Raw genomic sequence first — 19,177 nt, forward strand, 5'->3', positions numbered from 1 at the left:
GCGCACAATCATAGTTCGTCCGGCATTCTGCAAAACCGCCAGTAGCTACGACAGCGCAAGGTGTCTCCAGTTTCCGCGGCTGTGCACACGCACGGAGGAGAGCGCGCGAGCGAAGGCAGAGAAGCGCCGGGGAACGCGATTGAGGTGGTTTTTCCGGTGTGACAGAGAGTTTGTGAACAAGCGGCGCACATGTGGCCAACACAGGCTGGCGGGAGACAGCGACATGTTTACCCTCTGTTCGTGTTGACGTGCTGGCGGTCAGCAGCCGTTTTTTGTCATGTTTGTGTGAGCGGTGTGGCTCATCCGTTTGCGCTAGAAAAATGATATTGAGCGCATTGTAAAGATAATTGTATCTTCTTTGCGATGGTATGTGTCGCTAAAAGCTATTCACGTTAGTATGATAGCAGTGAGCAAAAGAGCGAGGGGCATAAAACGATATTTTTGCTCGACTTGCCTGCGTTGGATTTGCTGTTGACGAAAACTACTGCTCCGAAAAGAAAACTGCTTCTGCAGCTTTTAGATTAAGTGTGACTCGAAGACCTTACAGGCAATTTATTGAGTTATATTGGGTGGTTATTTAGAACTGGTGCCATAAAAAGTGTGAAATTTAAAAGAATGGCGCATTAATAACTCCTAGTCCAGTTCATAAATCACAAACATATTTAGCAGGATTGTAGATAGTACCCATGTTGTTAATTCTTGAAAATTTCATTGAGCTACATGTCATAATTTTTTAGTTTTCATTGTTCAAAGTTGGTCGTAACCTAGAAACTGCGCTTTTTTGATCTGAGTTTTAGAAGGAAGTAAACGTCGTATAGGGAACAAATTTTGCACGCGAAATATTTAGGAAATATTCAAGGACCTGCTCAAGTCCGAATTTCGCTATGACAAACAGAACGGTATTACTGCGCCATTCAATTGCGCTATTTTTTGGTGCGCCGTAACCTCCGCAAAATACATCCAGCGCGAAAGATCACTGTTATATTCCAGGCTTTTTTGACAGGAACTGAAGTCCCTGGTCTTAAACTACCAGTGATGTAAATTTGGGTATGATAAACGACTCATGTTAGCTCGCACTCGCCCCGTTTGTTGGTCGACGGGGCTGCTGCATTTGAATCTCGCGGGCATTTTGACTCAACAATGGAGTTCCGCCGGTCAACGACAGTGGCGCTGTCAAACATTTTGAAGCAAGACGTACGAGACAGTAACTATTGGGGTTTACTGAAACGTGTGCGCAGCGCCTCCCCTGTGTGTGACGCCCGCAACTCTCGCCCCGGTACTCTGTACCGGTACGGACGACTGACTACGCTGAAGCCTGTCCTGCCTTTCGGTCGCTTCTTCGGCTGCTCCGCAGGCTGTCATCGGTGTATCGTGCTGTTTTGCTTGTTGGTGTTTTTTTTTACTGTGCTTTTGTATTTATGTGCAGCGCCGTTTTTTATCACGTTATCTTGCCAGTTTTTTTGTGTGTAAAAGTGTCAAATGGGGAATCGGCGGCGATACCTTCAACGCAAAAGGTCGACGATCACAAAGCTTCGTACGCGCATGGCTGATGTAAGGGCCAAACGCAGGTGAGCCATTCGGACCGCAATTTTGTTATTAGTATGTGCATTGAAGTCCCAACTGTACCTGTGTCGCGTGCGTGAGCTACCTCGTAGTGTGTGTTATCGAGTGCGGTTTTTCATGAACGCGTGTGCAAGATTACCAGTGTCACGGCACTGTGACATTTCGTAAGGCTTCTAGTCGTTTGCTCTTTTGCAACAATATAGTTTTTCTTTCCGCCCTCCTGTTATGGCCTCGTAGGTGAGTATATGTGAGGTAAAATCATTATAGAGGGTATTTTTGCTATAAACTTATCACTTGTTTCATACAAATGCTTGAAAGCTACACAGCCCTCGTTGAGTTGGGTGTTTTCCTTAGCTGAAAAGGCGCTGAAGCACATTTGTGGATGAATGCACTCTAAATATGCTTGTAATTGATTTTCAAATGTAACCGTTGAGATCCCTGCTATATGAAACATGAAACAGTGTGTTTTCATTTCTTTCCGCTTTATATTTTCAAAAATGTGGGGCTTTTATATGTCCGTTGCAACGTCACTGTTGAGTTGTTTCTTTTTCCCAAGTATAGCTTAGTTGGACATGCTGTACTTCTTATGCCTGCTCCTTTCTTCTGTTCTATAGCTGCGTCTTTTCTTTTGCTACTAGCCCGCTTGTGGCGTTCACTTTCCTTGGAAGCACAGTATCAATATACACTTTCAAGGGATATTCAACCTCACAGCTCACATTTTTCTGCTTGTGTGTAATGGATACAGCCTTCTGCTGGTAAGCTTTTTCTTCGTGAACTGCTGGTGACATCAAAACAAGCAGTGTATCATTGTTCCAGCAGCTTTGTATCACCCTGTATGGCATAAGCAGAATATGTTTCTATCGTGCTCAGCAGGCTTTTATCCTAACATATCTGCTCTCATTGTTACAGTGGCAGCAAATTACTTAGATGTATGTAAGGACTTTTCAGTCCACTTGCTATGTTTATGCACATATTTTCTTTCCTTTTCCGTTACTGCCCTCACATTTTTGTATGACGGGAGGTAAGCATATGTGTTTGTGTGTTACTGAAACACTAAGTCAATGGAAAGTAACTGCAATGGTTGAGCAGTAAAGAACAAGCTAATACCCACTTTTGAGCACTGACATTTCCTGTCACTTCCTGAAAATAGACTCACATATGACATTGGTATGGTCTTGTTTGCTTGCAGGCTGCCACCATGATGTGTGGGGGAGTTGTGCAAGGCATCTGAACGTGCTTAGCAGATGTTGCAATAAAATGGTCTTGTTTTTATAAGGAACATGCGTTTGTCTTTTGAAAATGCACATCAATGGAAGTGAATGAAGCCTTCTGCTTCTGCCTCTACCAGTGGCGAAGTGCATGTGTGGACAGTGCGATTTCACTAGCATTGTAGTGGCAAAGCATGCCCCCAAAATTATATGTCAATCACACACTGCAAGAAAAAAAGAATGCACGGATAACATTCTTGAAAGGTATATGGGAGCGTAGCTGGTGATATGCATGCGCGCAATGCAGCAAAAACAATGCCAGCATCTCTTGCCATTGTTTGCACTGCATGAAATACCAGTACTTTCCCTCAGCGGTGTGCAAACCACGGATACCGAAATCGTTAGAAATGCAATCAGTTGTCAGTCTCGGCTACAGGGTATTATGATTCAAAACTAGCTCTTGTAAATGGCGGTTTCCGGAAGAGCTGCTCCACAATAGTACAGCGACATTTGCTGCGCATGGCGCTGCACGATTGCGCGTGTAGTGTCTAGATAGGAGTAGGTGAGTTGCATAAATATGGAAGTCTGCTATGGTGGGCTTGCTGCTCGCACCGCTGGCACTTGCCACGTGCCAGCGCAAGTGCCAATCTGCTCGCGGGTGCTCAAAAGCGGTGGTGTCCCTCATTGTTAGTCATGGCTGGAATTCCGCTCCGGTCAAGAATGGAGAAAATTGTGCTGCGGGCGTGCGGGGCAGCTTGGTGTATGCGAGTGAGAGGGGAGCTTGCGGAGCGGGCGAGCGTAGTGTATGTGTGTGTGAGAGAGAGAGAGTGCGGTCGCCCTCTCCCGAAGTGCGCGCCTCACGTGTCAGGTCGCCGGCAACTTTCGCGGTCCTTCCCACTGGCTGTATCGCCTCGCGTAATGGAAATACAAGCAGGAGGGAAGGTTTTCCCTCTCTCTCTACTCTTTGTTTTCCCCTTCACTGTCATCTCGCTTTCCATTTCCATCCCCCAGCCCCAGCTCAGGTGCTTCTAGACATGATAGCAGATGCCGGCGCTGGCAAGAATCCTTTTACCTTCTTTTTCATTTACAATAAAAGCCACTTACTACTACTACTCAGGATAGTTCCGTGAACACGAGGGGCCGAGAGCTTCTGGTGAAATTTATTGGAAACCGGTATGAAGTCCTTTGGCTGGGTGGTCTGTGGATGACATTGGTGAAAACATTTTGTCTAAGAGCTATTTTTCAGCAGATTTCGAAGCTCTCTCAGCAAAACCATCAAGGACTTCAGGATAATTCAGCAAGGTTATGTGGGAAGCAGGTTTTACATCGCGAATTGTTTTTTGACCTGGTTTACAAAGCGGGGAACATAATATGACGTTAGTGTCGATCCGTATTCACAAATTAGAAGAAAGACCATAAATATTTTCAAAATGGTGCTCGTCTACCTGATAAACATTTACGACCAGATTTTCATTAGCGTGGTTATGAAAAAACCCTAATTGGAAGGGTCCGGAACTCTACATTTTACCAGATCTGACGAACGCTTCAGCCTCTTGCTCAGGACGGTTCCTCATGCTTGTTTACAAAAAAGCATACAGCAGCAGCATGCTTGCATTGTCTTCGCATTCCGGCCTTGAAATAGCATTTGCCACAGCGGTTGCTTTTGTGTGCATGGTCATGAAACGTGAAAAAAATCTGCCATCATTTACACACACATCTATTTTCCTCAATATTTCATGACATTCTAAGATATTACGGGAGTAGGCATTGCTCTGGCTGAATGTAACTTCTAAGTCAAAATGTTTGCTTGCACATGAATGAGCACATATAGCGATGGCTCTGCAAATAAAGTGTTCCCGCATGCGCGGTAATCTCTTCAGCTTCGCATATCTGTTTAGAGGCACTTTATGTTCGCATAAAGATTGTGTTTATTATTATTAGCGCAAAACGTAACAAAACCCCATTGTATTGGCCTCGAATTTCAAGTTGATTCACTCAGGACACACACTTTCTGTCACTTCCCCATGGAGGTAGTTTTCATTGACAATCTGCTCCACTGAGTGCACGTGATCAATTAGCAATTTTCGCTCCTTCAAGTTGACAGAAAAAAAAAATGTTTTCACTATTTTCTGGGACACACATCTTAGGCTCTACATTTTTCTCACCTGAAAAAGAAAAAAAAAACGCGACTGCGCATACAGATTTGCAGGCAGGCCAACACGTGCAAAGAAAACTGGCTTCCTTCAAGACACACGTCATCAACGCACGTGCTTCTGGCCCGAAGGGCAAAACATGCGCCGTACCGAGAAGGCTCACACTGGGAGAAGAAGGCTGCCAGGCGTTTCGAATCAGGGAACAAAGCTGGTGGGGGAGTGCTCGGCACCTGAAAAACCGGTTCAGAACCGAAATTCGACGATTTTGCCCATTGGGGCACACCTTTTTGACGTCACACTGTTTACATCAGGGAGAGGTCTATTATGAGGCACCGGCCGGATACACTGGCGCCCGGAGCGCGCTCCTGCCACCCGGCCTAAGTCATTCAGCGCAAGCGTTTCCCCTCTTCTATCCTGTGAGGGCCGGCGAGGCGTCTCGAATCGGGGTAAAAAGGCGGCGAAGGAGCCCTCGGGACCAACAACACCGGCTCAGAACCAAAAGTTGTCAGTTCTGCCAACCGGGCCACAACTTTTTGACGTCACGCTGTTTACAATAGGGAGGGGGTTTCACAGTTCTGCGAAGCTGATGTTTTGCGAAGGCGATTGACATGCGGCCGTTCCAATCCAAGGTTCTTCTGCAGCCAAGGCCAGGCTAGAAAGAGGAGACAGACCTGTGTGCCTCTGCTGCGGGGAGTGGGTACAACTTGTCAGGGCGCACCCGCCCTGGGCGCAGTGGCGTTTGTAATAAAAATCTTTAGCGCGGCACCCAACCCTTGCTCTCACCGTCGTGGTGAAGCGGTGCGTTCCGCGTTTCTTTCCAGGAACGACGCTTGCTCCGTCAACAACTGCGGGGGGTGGGGGGAACGTACACTGCCAGTATCCTTTATGCGCTCGCAGTTACATGCGTGGTCCTGACAGTCAACAGACTCGAGCGACAAGACGCGGTCAGGTTCGCCAGCGTAGCCTTGTAAAGTGCACCGGGGAAGGCGTGTCCACAGATGACTCACCCCTTTCATTTCTGCCTATTGAAGCCAGCACTGCCCGTTACTGCTCTGGAGACCACCTGCACCCACAATTATAAATGCATTTTCGCAGAAAACATTCAAGGGCGTTCAGGCAACCCTGCAAACGCGTTTCTGAAGAACGGCAGATTGGGCTACTTGGGGTTGATACATAGGGATTGAGTGGACAACAGCCCTGCCAGACACTGACACAGAATAAGATGAGACACACAGAAGGAGCCTCCTTGTACGTCGTCTTTTTCTATGTGAGTGTCTGGTATCGCTCTTGGACCACTAACATAAAACGTGCTCCGCCTGGCGGCCGCTAGGAGGGTACGCTAATCGAAAACTTGGCATAATGCAATACAGTAAGCCGTTAGTACTGGCTCGAGTATCCGAACTGCTGACATGATAGTACCAACACAGCAGCTTTTTTTTTTCTCTGCCTGCTCATGGATACAGCTGCGGACATATAACAAGACGAAAATAGCTACACACACACAAATACGCGAGGCCTTGCGCGAGTGCGTTTGTTGAGTCCATGTGGAGAAAGAAAACAAAGCAGTGTGCAGGGGCGTTATTGTTCATTTCCCCTATCCCCCTAGCTGACAGAGTCCCATTATCTAAAAGCGACCGTCCACCCGGAAAGACGTGTAGTCGATTTTTTTTTTCGGCAGCAGTGAAGAGAAATCAGGGCTGAGAGCCTACATGTTGCGCCGCCGGGGGGGGGGGGGGGGGGGGGGTCTGTATGCGCTGCAGGAAATCTAGAAATCTGAGTTTACCGTAGGAACTTCGTCCAGCGTACTTGTATACACGTGACGATAAAAAGTTATAATTTCTGAAAATGAAGTGGCATCATGTTTGAGTTGTAACTGCTACATTTTGATAGTTTTCAAACGCAATTTAGTGACTTTTAAAAAATGGTTTACTGTGTATGATCGTACACGGCAAAGATATTTTTGAAACCGTACCATTTTCCGTGTTTGAATGTGTTTGTGCGCGTGCGTGGGGGGATTTATACCCCTGTCACACGGCAACTTTAGTGATACTTTCACGAAGCGCACTCCCCATGAACGAATGGCACTTTCATTGCGTTGTCACATGGCAAAAAGAGGTGCTATTTGGAAATGATGATAGTGACGATGGGTGTTGCAGGTAGTGACGATCGGTGCTGCAGCACATTGTGAAAATTAGTTTGTTTTCGCAAATATTTGCAAAATATGTCATAGCAGATGTAATTGCTTTCGCGTCTGATCGCATGCTGTTATCTAAGAAAACATCACGAGCCTGAGATTAGCAATATCTCTGCTACACGGGCGTTTCAAATACCTTCCAACCGAGTGTCATTCGAGTCGGATGTCGCCTTGTGCAGCTGCACGAACTATTCAATGGCATTTGGCTGACATACTATCAAGTCAATGGAGCTCCGCGAAGGCATTCGAGATTTTGGAATGCCTTCGAGTCACGAACACGGCCCGCACTGACGTCGCCATCCCTTCGCTCCGCCAATAACACAGGGCGACTGCACACCAGTACTCCTTTTTACAGCGCTGTATGCAAACAGCTATGTTTGTTCGCGTGAGGTAAAACGAGAGCTACGCTTTTGTTTTATTAATCCTATTTATGTACCTGTTGTTCCTTTGCTTGTTTATGCAGCGCGACAACTTTGTAGAAACCACCGATGTGATCGCGCGCCTCGGAAACATTCGGTGGCCGGATTGCTGACATCGCGTAGGACCGACGCTTCTAATTGTCCCTGCTTTCTCCGATGTGATATTCAATTTTGAATCGCTTTATCCTGAAGTACGTTCGATGGCGAAATAAAACGTCCTTATTCCTAATCCACAAGCGACGCCGGTGACTGCTGCTGGCTGCCCAAGAGCGCGGCAGTCTGGGTCCGACCAGAGCTTTCCTTTCATTGCATGTGCATCCTGCACTGTGAAAATAGTCGATATTAGGTCACCGTTGTGAAAACTTCATTTGTTGGCCATTTGCATTCCCCAAAACGTGAATTCGCGTTCGACGGTTGCGGAAATTGCACACACGAAACCTGCGGAATCGTTAGACCTATCGCGGAAAGGGGTCGTCGTCACTGGCAGAGCGAGAGTAGCTCTATTCAGGTATGTACATTATATTTAGTTGCTCATTACCAAAAAAAAGTTCGCACTAAGAATGAGAATAAAAAATAAAACTTTATTTACAGCGGAGCACGGCTGCTGAGACTACACACTCGCCGATATCACAAAACGATATCACAAAAGCAGGAACGTTGCCTCGTGTGGCAACAAAATGCAGTTCCAATGAATGGATGGAAATGCTATGCTAAGGCCACAGTAGGGAGAAACCTGACGCGATTGTAATGAGTACTTATTAGCTCTTGCCAGCTATGTCCCGCAGTCTCCAGTGGAAGTTTCGCAGCCAGTGTTTCCTTTTCGTTTTTCGAACCTTGGTGGTGGTAGTAGTTTATTTGACAATAAAAAGTGAACGAAAAGAATGTTGCCGGCTGCGGCCCTAAGCGCTTTCGGGATTTTTGTTATCATACACGGATGCGCGGGCGGAAAAAAAGAAAATCAGCATTACTTGCAACGTATCTCAACGTCACAGACTACCTCTCCGCAGCTACTGACCCAACGACTTGAACGCAATATGTTTGTACCATTCTGATATGCCTTATTCTGCCCATTTTCTCTTATTTACTGTTACCATATCAGCTGTCTCTTAGAATTCTACATAGCACTGGCAGTGTGTGAGTAAAAAATAAAAACACTCGCCATGCTTCGAAATCTCGGGTTGATGTTTCACTGCTGGTGTTTTTCCTGTAATTGCGAAATAAACGTTTGTATGGTGAACGGGAATCAATAGCACACAAGCTACGCGCCACGCGCCTTTGACCGCAGAAAAGGCTGTGACAACACGCATGGCAACAACCCTTTGAAACCAAGAGGTGATCTACTATTCCGCTGCATCCATTTCGACATCATCCATAGTTTTACGAAGGCCATAGCCCATAGATGTCTTGTGGCCCTTTGTTATGGATGCCAGTGGAACCTACGAAGCTTTATTTTGTAATATTGCTTGCCATGGCTGCCGCTGCTAGTCATCAAAATATTTGTCAGGGTCGTGAGAAAAGAATAACTATAAAACAACGTGTACAACTCTGGAAAAAATGGAAACAAAATATAATTTCTGTAAATGTCACAGATATAGAGACTTCGTGTTCAGGAAAGTAAAAACAGCGCTAAATTCTACACAAAACACACAGAAAGACGGACAGGACGGGCGCTGACTCCAACTGAACACAATGTCGCATCAACTAGCCCCGCAAAAGGTCACATTCGAAATAGTGCCTCCTAAAAAAGAATCGCCAGGTACCACGGCAGGGCCGCCAAGGGGTGGGTAGGGACGAAAGAAGCAGTACCCGTGTGCCAAACACGTTCGAGCGCGGTCGTCATTGTCATGGCGTTTATCCCCCTCCGTGACTAACCGCCTCCTTCTGCCACAACGCGAGGGAGAGGAGGTCAAGGTAACGCAGAGAGGAGGACCAGACCGTCTCGAAGGAGCGCTTTTTCGCTTCCACGGACAAGTGGAGCCGCCCTGGTGGTTCAACTAACGTCTTGTCCAAGATGGCCGCCGTGGTACCCCCGCCTTAAGCAGGCTGTCGGGCCGAGAACCGGTTGTCGGGCTCATGTATACGCTAGGGGGTCGAGCAAAGGGACCGTCGAGTCGAGCTGGGCCAGCCCGACTGCAGGGGGTGGGTTGGCTCTGCCCGACCCGGCTGGAAGGAGCATGTATACGCTGCCGCATCGGCTTAGCGCCTCCTCTCCTGCCTCCTCTCCGGTCTGGCTGGCGCTGTGCAGTAACTCGGAGCACTCGGCGCGCGCGCTCTTTCTTAACGGTCTGTGCATGAGGGGCAGTTGCTATCTATCGCCGCAACTCTCCGGGGCTGGTTCGGTTACTTTGCACATATTGCTGAACGGCTGCTCCAAATACTGAAGAAGAACTTGACGACCATATCTCATGCAGCCACTGCTATCGGCACGCAAAGCAGGGAACTAGTAGATGGATCTCAAAACATTTAAGTCGGCATGCAATGATGGCGCATAGTATTAGCGAGTAGGGCTGTATCATTTGCGTCTAGCTGGAATAAAAGTGTGGCAAGATATTACAGGGCGAAGCCACGGTTAGGAAAACATTTATTTTCATCTTCAGGGCTGGCACAGTCTCTGTTGATACTTGGAAATGTATGAATAAAATAATAGCACTTGCCGTTTGAAAACATTCGAAGTATCTGTGCCATCTGTTCTCACTGCGTGAAACACACCAGATCAGAAAGATCCTTTGCTCTTTGGAACTCCGATATCGTTTCACATACTTAGAAGGACTGAAAACAATAACAGGCGCTGCTTGTAATGACCTATACAACATTGTTGTGCGGCTCGCAGTTCAAGGGATGTCAGTTACAGCCTTAAATGCTTTCGCGTTGGCTTGTGGATGAAACCAGACGGCTTGTCATTTTGGTTTGTCTATTTCTTTGTGTAGTTGACGAGAAGAATTCAGAGAAACTTCTCAGAAATGAGGTGTGTTAAGCATTTGGTGTGGCTTCTGTCAACCCATTCCGGGCAGCATAGGACGGGTGAATCTTCTAGATGTGGTTCAACGATTAGTTACAAGACTTCGAGAATTTCGATCGTGGGAGATACTTGACCGCCTTTAAAAAAAAAAAAACGCCGCAATCACTAGAAACCCCGGCTTTGGATAGTGGTTTTCACCATGCTTTGTTCTCTCGGCGCCTGCTCAGGCCATAAGAAGAGTGCGAGAAAGCGCGCGCGTCGAGACCGGCCGTGCTGGGAGATTTTTTTTTTCGGCAGCGGAGACACCCATTAGAAATCAAAGCGAGCCGCTGCCGGCCTCGAAGACAGCGCGCACGTGAACGGGCGAACCAACCGGCCGGAAAGAGCAGCAGCGGGAAAGGGAACTTTTCGTCTGGGCGTCATTCCTCCTCTAGCATGCGTGTAGTTTGCGTGCTCGACGCTAGGGGTAGCGACGGTCTCTGCCCGACAGAAAACCGGTTCATGTAAACGCGGTAGGGTCGGGCTCTTCAGCCCAACATCTGGCGCACCCCGACCCGACCCGCAACGTCGGGCTCCATGTATACGAAGCTGTGGTGTGACAGGATCGCCAACCCGACGAAAACACTGTTTTGTCGGACGGGTTGGCGGACTGTTTCCGCAGTGTGACTCGGCCTTAGCGTATACATGAGCCCGACAACCGGTTCTAGGCCCGACAGCCTGCTTAACCCGACTTTTGTCGGGCTCATGTAAACGCCCAGTAACTCGGTCGTGATTTTCCCGCCACCGCGTTCCCGTGACAAACCACAAAAAAAAAACAAATAAAAGCAAACGAATCCTCTCGGCCCCGTGCACCAACGATTTACAGATGTTGAGAAGGGGGGAGAAGAAACATGAAGAAACTGAAGGGGACGCGAAGGAAAGGTATGGTCCTAACGAGGAGCGATGTTAACTTCCCAAGGTTGGGACGGGTGCTAGGGCATTCACCCGGCCGCTTCCCATCCGTACCTCGTGAAAGCACTCGCTTCCCGGCGGTAATCCTGACGAGTGGCGGCGTAGCCTTGACCACCCCAGCGTCGCGAGGGGTCAACCGCCCACGCGGGGGGGAGGCAAAATCATCGCCACTGCGTCGCGACATGCCCGCATACAACCGGCGCCGTGGCCAGCCGTGGCCGTGGCCAAGCGAGCCTAGGCGGTGTCTGACGCGTAGAGCGCGGCGACGGCGGCCCCGAAAGACGCGTGGAAGACGCGTAACCCGTGGCCCAAGTTCGCCCGTATCCGCACCCCCCCCCCCCCATCAGCACCGCGCGCTTCCGCAGCCCGACGCTCCCTGCGACCGGACCTTGCCACTACGCAGCTAAGCCACCGTTTCTCACCACTCGCTCCACTCTTTTCTTGGTTCTGTCGCTGTTCTCGTCCTATTCTTTGTACGTTGCTTTAATCGTGTAACGTTGCTGTATAGCTCTCACCCTGTTGTTTTCCTTCTTCTTGTTAATAGTTGTTTGTGTTCGATTCTGTGTTTATTCGTGTCGCGTCTCTGTATTGCCGCTGTTTTGCTGGGTTTGTTTTGTACCCTTTTGGTTGCGGTTGTTTGCTCGAGTAAAGGGCTTTCTAAAGAAACTTGCCTCGCCTCATGCCTCCGGTCAACGGCTAATCAGGCGTGGCCCCTATCGCCGGTCAGCAGTCTAACCTCATCTTCCGCACGCGGGGTGGAGAGGTTTGTCGCTCCTCCCCCTCCGAACTTACGGAGAGTGCAGCAGTGGGCAGGTTGGCCCGATTAATTATAACTTCGGCGCCAACCAAACATCAAGCTGCCCACCATATCTTGACACACTGCACGCGCAAGATGTCTATATTTTCTTGCAGCAGCACCTCGGTTAAATTCGTCCACTCGGCACTGTCGGTATCCAGCGAAGACAACAATGGGACGCTTTGCGGTTTCATTCTCGGGAAGACGATTCGCAACGCACCGCAGAGCCGGCTGCCTTCTCTCTTGTCCGTCTCCCCGGCAAGAGCTACACGCTGCGGTTCCGGCAGGGGAGACAGACAATAGTTGCGGGCGAGAGCGAAGGAGAGCCCCCACCACATGAATGGCGAGTGCCACTGGGGCCACCACAACGGCTCGTACTATTCTGGCGCAAGCTTGGTTGATGCGTTTCGCTGTAATCGCTTTTCAGCGAAGTGAACACAGCACCGTGCCTTCCCGTGAATAGCAGAAGCAGGGACCTCCCGGCCGCGTATTACCAAAGGCGCACTCGAGCAGACGACGCTCAGAAGTGCGATCATCACGTGACATGACGTCACTTCCGTCAAAAGTCAAAATGGCCGCTTTATAGGTCGCGCCGGCAGTTACGGTACTTTCGGGCAGTTGTAAACGAGTGGTTCCAAGCGAAATGGAGGCGCGCCTTCCTCCGTTGCCTGGTCAGCAGCCAGTACAGGTAATCGCGGCGCAACATCATGGCGCCTCGCCAACAAATTGAAGTGTGGCAGTGGAACTGCAGAGGGTTCCGCCGTAAGCGGGGGAACTTGCAGCTCCACATACAAAACATAAAGCGTCCGCCAGACGTTATTGCGCTACAAGGAGCTAGCGGCGCAGTAAAACTTCCGGGCTACAAAGCGTTCCTACCGTCGCGATATCACGCCAGTACCGTCACGAGCGCGTTCACCGCCACGCTGGTGCAGCGTAATGTCACGGCAATACAGCACAACATCGACAGCTCCAAGGAGGACTATGTCCTATTGGAGATAGTGCCAAACAATCGAGATGATGATTCTGGTTCATGCGCCCCTAGTTCACAAATCCGCCACCACGCGCCGCAAGCCGGACCGTGGCTTGTGCGGTGTACGTACGCCGCCTTCGTCGAAAAAATCGGGTGAGTTTAGCACTGGTTACTACGAAATATTTTTCGAAAGCAAGTTTTTGCACGTGGACACCAACGCCGCGTACCTGTTTTCTTTCCTTTCGTGACTTGGGCACAGAATAAAGTTGTTGAAGACGACGAGGCGCAAAGCACAGCGTGAGAGTGTGTTGCAGTTTAGCACGAGGCGCGATCGGCTTCGGCGAGAGCGTAGTGCTCTGGTGTACAGGCCAGCGAGACTGATCTGTTTGCACCGCCGCGGGTTGCAAACTAAGTCGCGGCAATATTTCTTTTGTTTGTTTGTTCATTTATTTACATAACTACGTTACAGCGCTGCTATGTCGCTGCGGATGCTATGTTCTTGGCACAAACTTACATTTATAGCAAGATCTTGCTCGGGATTTACACACCGGAACAGTGCTTTCGTACTAATAATGCAAGTCTGCATACGAGACAAGAAATACCCAAAAGTTCCAAAAGCCGTTCAGAACATCGAGACAAGGAGAATGCCAAAGCAGCTGATAAAGACAAGCTTGTTGCTGCGATAACCAGACAGTGGCGCCCTAAAAGCCAGGCAGTTGCTCTCATTAACACCATCGACAACTTCTCTAAAATATGAAGAACAAGGTAAATGAGCATACACATTCTGAGAGAAAGTGCATCATTAAAAATTAAGAGCCTGGACAGCCGTGAGGTGAACAGTGAATCAAACAAAAAAGCAAACGTATTGCTTTGAGTCGTGGGAAATTGAGATAGTCTAAACGCCCATTTTTGTCCCTAATTGCGTTCAGCACATGTTCTACGTAGTACGAATGATTTTAGTATTTACGAAATTATTTCCATATCAGTTATTTCGATTTTTCTGTGAGGAAATAATTTCTGCTGATCGCTGTCATATAGACTAATCAGAAACACATGTCGTAAGCTTAAAGCCCAGTTACAGCGTGAACACCTCAATGTACTACATGCAGTAGTGCGGCAAGCAGGCACATAGGCAGGAATTTTTTTCGAGAGTGGCCCGAGGTAAATTTCGAGCTCATGGGGGGGGGCTTCGATAGGTGCCTTGTGGGCAGTTAAGAATATAATACTGCCCTGCTGCACCGCATAAAGTACAACGAGCTTGCCTCAAGACGCAGAGGAAGGACTGATTACCTATAGCAGGACAGATGTTACCACATGCTATACCCGCCACGCAAAATTGTTATTGAACAAACTAGCGGCCGCATAAGCATTAGTGAAAACACGGCATTGCGGTTTGTTTTCACTTTTTTTTTTCTTTTTGCTCGAAGAGGCTGCAGTCATATGGCTCCGTAAGTGTAGGCTGATCTTGTATGGTGACCGGATACATGCAGCAGGACATGCGGCTAATTTACGGTATTTCACATCTACGCATAACCTCAGTCACCATGTTCTTTTCATTTTTCCGAAGCGGCGAAACAATATGCATCGCGCCCGTTTCCTGCATCCGTGCAGTATTATGGAGATAGCTCTACTGAAACGTATATCCATTTTCATGACATTTGCCGTCGCATACATGATATAGTTTGATGCGCTCACATAGGAATAGCGCTTGCATTCACGCAACTTTTTGTTGACACTCTTCGCGCGCACGCACGCGCGCGCACACACACACAAACACAGAGACAGACACACACCTAACATCTGATATAGGCCTAAGAGCTAGACCACCGGTAGGCCTCCACCAGCGCTGGTGGAATTTCTGATTTACACTATCACAACACAGACGCCCGCACTTGCAAAGCATCACGTCCTGTGCCGATCCAACCCCTTCTAACCACCGATAGGCCTCCACCAGCGCTGGTGGAGCCTTACCAGCGGTTAGAAGGGGTTGGATCGGCACAGGACGTGATGCTTTGCAAGTGCAGGCGTCTGTGTTGTGATAGTGTAAATAAGAAATTCGAGAACGCAACACGCAACCATGTCCTCCGGCTGTGTCGCTTTTGTCATCTACAAATGATCGGTAGATAAATGGATACCTTGCTCCATACGACTGGTTTCTTGACACACAGGCTGAGGACACGTGGTTTCCGAAGCTTTCACCAATTACGTGGCCGCACAAAGGTATCGCCTGTTCATAATGGTTGTGTAATGAATTGTTTAAGAAGTAAAGGCTCTAAGGTAGAGCCTTTTCTTGTACCGTCTTCTTCATTAAGTCAACAGACGAGAACCACGGCCGCACGATGATCCGTTTCCATCGGGCGGCTGGAGAACACCTTGCCGTTGCCTCCGCATGGCGGTGGAACAACAGCGACCTGATGAGATCGAATTTTTTTTTTATTCGGCGGTTGGGCTTTCAATCTTAGTGTTCGCCGAGGTCCGTCTGTATGTCTGGAGTTTTCTTGACCTTAAATAAAATTAACTAAAAGAAAATACCCTACGGCCGCGAGTGGGTTTCCAATCCGGACAGCGCGATTAGATTAGTTTTGCTGGCCACTGCATCAGACCACTACATCATCGCCTTTTGTTCTATGTACATGAACCATGTATAAACCATGAGGAAAACAGTGGCAGATCGACATGACACGTAGTACGACACACCTCAGCAGCACAGCACTCGCTCTTACATCGCCGCAGCCGAACATCCCGTGTCCTAAACAAGCAGTCTCTCGCGCTGTGCTTTGGGCATCTTCTGCATCAACTTACAGCCGTGCGCAGTGGATCCCAATATCGAAACCGCAGTGCTAACACACAAAATTCCCATTTGCCGTAGCCTCGCCAAATCGACCAAAATTTGTTTTTGTGCCACTCTTTGTGCCTTGCACTGCGCTCTTCACAAAGCTGGTGGCAGTCTTGCGTAACCAGGTCGTCAAAGAATGCAACTGATTCTCTCCAGAAACTCTGATGTGATTTTTCAGAAATGTTTGACCGCTTCAGGACTGATCCTTCGCCAGGAGTGACACATTAGCCGCTGTAAGGTTTTTTTTATGCGAAGCATATTACTAGAGCTACACTACAGCCCGTCGAGCGCGGCGGTGGAGCTACCACCGTGACACCACGTGACAACATGACGTCACAGCGGAGGAGAGATGGGCTGCCGGCTCGCGCGGTCGGCCGCGGCGGTGGAGGGTCCACATCAGAGGCGCGGCGGCTGACCACGTGACAACATGACGTCACAGCAGAGGAGAGATGGGCTGCCGGCTCGCGCGGTCGGCCGCGGCGATGGAGGCTCCACATCAGAGGCGCTGCCTGCTGCTGCTGTGGGTACATCAATACAGTCTATAGGGAATGGTGGCAGTGGTGGAATAACTAAGGGTGTTTCCAATGTACTTTCCATGGGTGCCAAGAATGCTGTTGTAGCCAACCAAGGAAAGCCATGTATTACCAAGCCTAGCCATCAATATGCTTCGCATCTGACTAGGCTTAACCTTAGCTAAGCCTCAGCCATTTTTTTTTACGTGAGCCGGCAACGATGCGTTCATGCATGAGACCTTTCAGGGCCGGTCTGGCAGACGCGCCAGCTTTGTCGTTCTTCAGCGTCGTGCCGTTTCACATGCAAGCGACTGAGCGATTGAGCGGCGCGTCGCAGCGAAAATTTCCAACTTGTTGAAACCTCGCCGCTCGTCGCAGCGACGACTGAAAACAGGTTTTTCCGCCGCGGCGACAGGATTCGCTGGCATTTTCGCTGCCATGTGAAACAGGCTTAAAAAAATTCCACGGCTCGAGGGAAAGAGGGAAAGTAAAAGGAGAAAAAGAGAAAGGCGCACGCAAAGGTACAGCAGGAGACAGCACCCTCTCCCTACTGCCCTTTGCTCTCTCCTCCCCCTTACCCCCGCAACCGGTCACTCACGTACCTCTTGAAAATAACGCCCATTTCTCCCTGTGCCCCCGCTCACATCCTTCTTCGAAATGCGAGGTAGGTTAATATGCTGGCATCATCAGCCTTATCGAAGTTCAGTGTCGTCTTGACATCAGATCGTTTTTTTTTATTGAGCAGTCTAGAGGTAACAAACATAATGGTATGCTGTGATCAGATATGCCTTCGATGTTTTCTTTCTGCGCTTGGTGTACTGGAAAGTGATCACTGATTAGTATAAGATCGAGGATATTGTTTGCTGATCCTTGCTTGCGCGTTGGTTCTAGGATAATTTGGTGGAGATTAAAGGAGAGCATTAAGTCAAAAAGAGCTTCTGAAGATGATGATGTGTGTTGCATAGTTATCCAGTCCACGTCAGGAAGGTTAAAGTGACCCATGAGAATGATTCTAGTGCTGCAAGCATATTGTTGAAGGAAGTCATGAATGACAGAAATGCACTCATCTCCTGAAGAGGGGCTCCTATACTGACAGCCTACACAGACAGTAGTATTGTTGCAGAGAAGTCTGCAGAATACGCTTTCAGCACATGACACATCTGGGAGCGTAACAAACGGCAGGGTTTTCTTTATCAAGAGAGCCACACCACCGCCACGGGAGTCTCGGTCTTTCCGAATGACTGAGTAGTTGGGTGGTGCGATTTCATGACTCGAAATTTCTGGTGAAAGCCAAGTCTCCGTGACGGCGACAATATCAGGTTCCCGATTAATTAATAGGTTTTCTAAAGATTTTACTTTACTAAAGATTTTATGCTCCTTGCGTTTACATTGATGATGGTCAGTGCTTTAATCGCGCTCTTCCCCGTGTCGTTGGTGGGCTCCTTTTTTCGACTGTCTCCTCCTGCTCTTCGTTTTTTTTTTCAGCGGAACTTTCTCGTTCGTTTCGTCATCCCAAACAAAGCCACAGCTGTTTATAAATAATTTGTCGAAGGCAAGCGAAACTTTGTCCCCTTTTTGTCGATTTTCTTTGGCACTGTTCCACAGTTTTTTTTCTGATTTCTCGAATTCTCGGAGAGAAATCTTCCCCAATGGCATATTTCGTGTATTTAAGTTTAAAACCTTGCTTCAGTATTGCCGACTTGTTACGGGCATCCAGTAGTTTAAAAATTACCGGTCTATTCTTATTAGCCTGCGGCCTGCCTAACCGGTGAATACGTTCAAAGGGAAATGGATCGAGCTTTAGGGTATCTTCAATGATACTTTTGTTGACAGCCTGCTCCAGAGTTTCGGTTGATTCTTCTTCATCCTGTGGTAGTCCATAAACAATTAAGTTGGATCTCCTGCTCCTGTTCTCAAGATCGTCTATTTTTTTTCCAGTATTTCTATTACGTGATTCATGCGAGAAATCTCAGTTTGACAAGACTGCACTTCAGTTTCTATTAGTGTTATGGCATCTAACTTGTTTTCTGTGTCTGTCAGCCATTTTTCCTTTATTTCTTTAATATCTTCCGCAATATCCTTCAGTTGTTTAGCGATTTGTGCCATTTCAGGGCCGGGATTTGTTTCGACGTCCCCTGACAACAGGAGGAGTTTGCACAGGAATACAGCAACATCAAACACTTCAAGACACAGCTGCGGGCACGGCAGCACTACCAAGAAACGGTCGCTAGAGCGGAAGCATTTGCCAAAACGCCTGCTCACCTGCACAATGAAGACGAAAGGATTAGCGCACCGCATGCTAGTAGTGCCGCCGAGCCCACTGCCGATGCAATTCCTGGGAAGGGTACATGTAGCCCATTGATGTGGTGGCGCTCCCAGCAGATCATGCGTAGAAATGTGCTCGCACGTTGCTGCTCCCGGATGATGTGGTCGAAGAAATTCCGCTGACGTGAGGGAATCGCACGCATGGAAACGAGTTCCGTTCACCGGCGAGGTCACCCAGGCTATCTCGGAAGGTTCGATGCCGCTGGCAGTACCATGAAGAAACAGTCCAAGGGCGAGCTGCACAATGAAGACGAAAGGCTTAGCGCACCGCATGCTAGTAGTGCCGCCGAG

General features: G+C 48.5%; 1 pseudogene; it reads right to left on the bottom strand.

The window, feature by feature from the left end:
• Positions 1 to 17,960: 17,960 nt before the first annotated feature.
• Positions 17,961 to 19,177, bottom strand: LOC149353404 (uncharacterized; annotated as a pseudogene).

This window comes from Amblyomma mixtum, chromosome 3 (genome assembly GCF_055824585.1).
Source record: "Amblyomma mixtum isolate Tamu chromosome 3, ASM5582458v1, whole genome shotgun sequence".
Lineage (NCBI taxonomy): Eukaryota > Metazoa > Arthropoda > Arachnida > Ixodida > Ixodidae > Amblyomma > Amblyomma mixtum.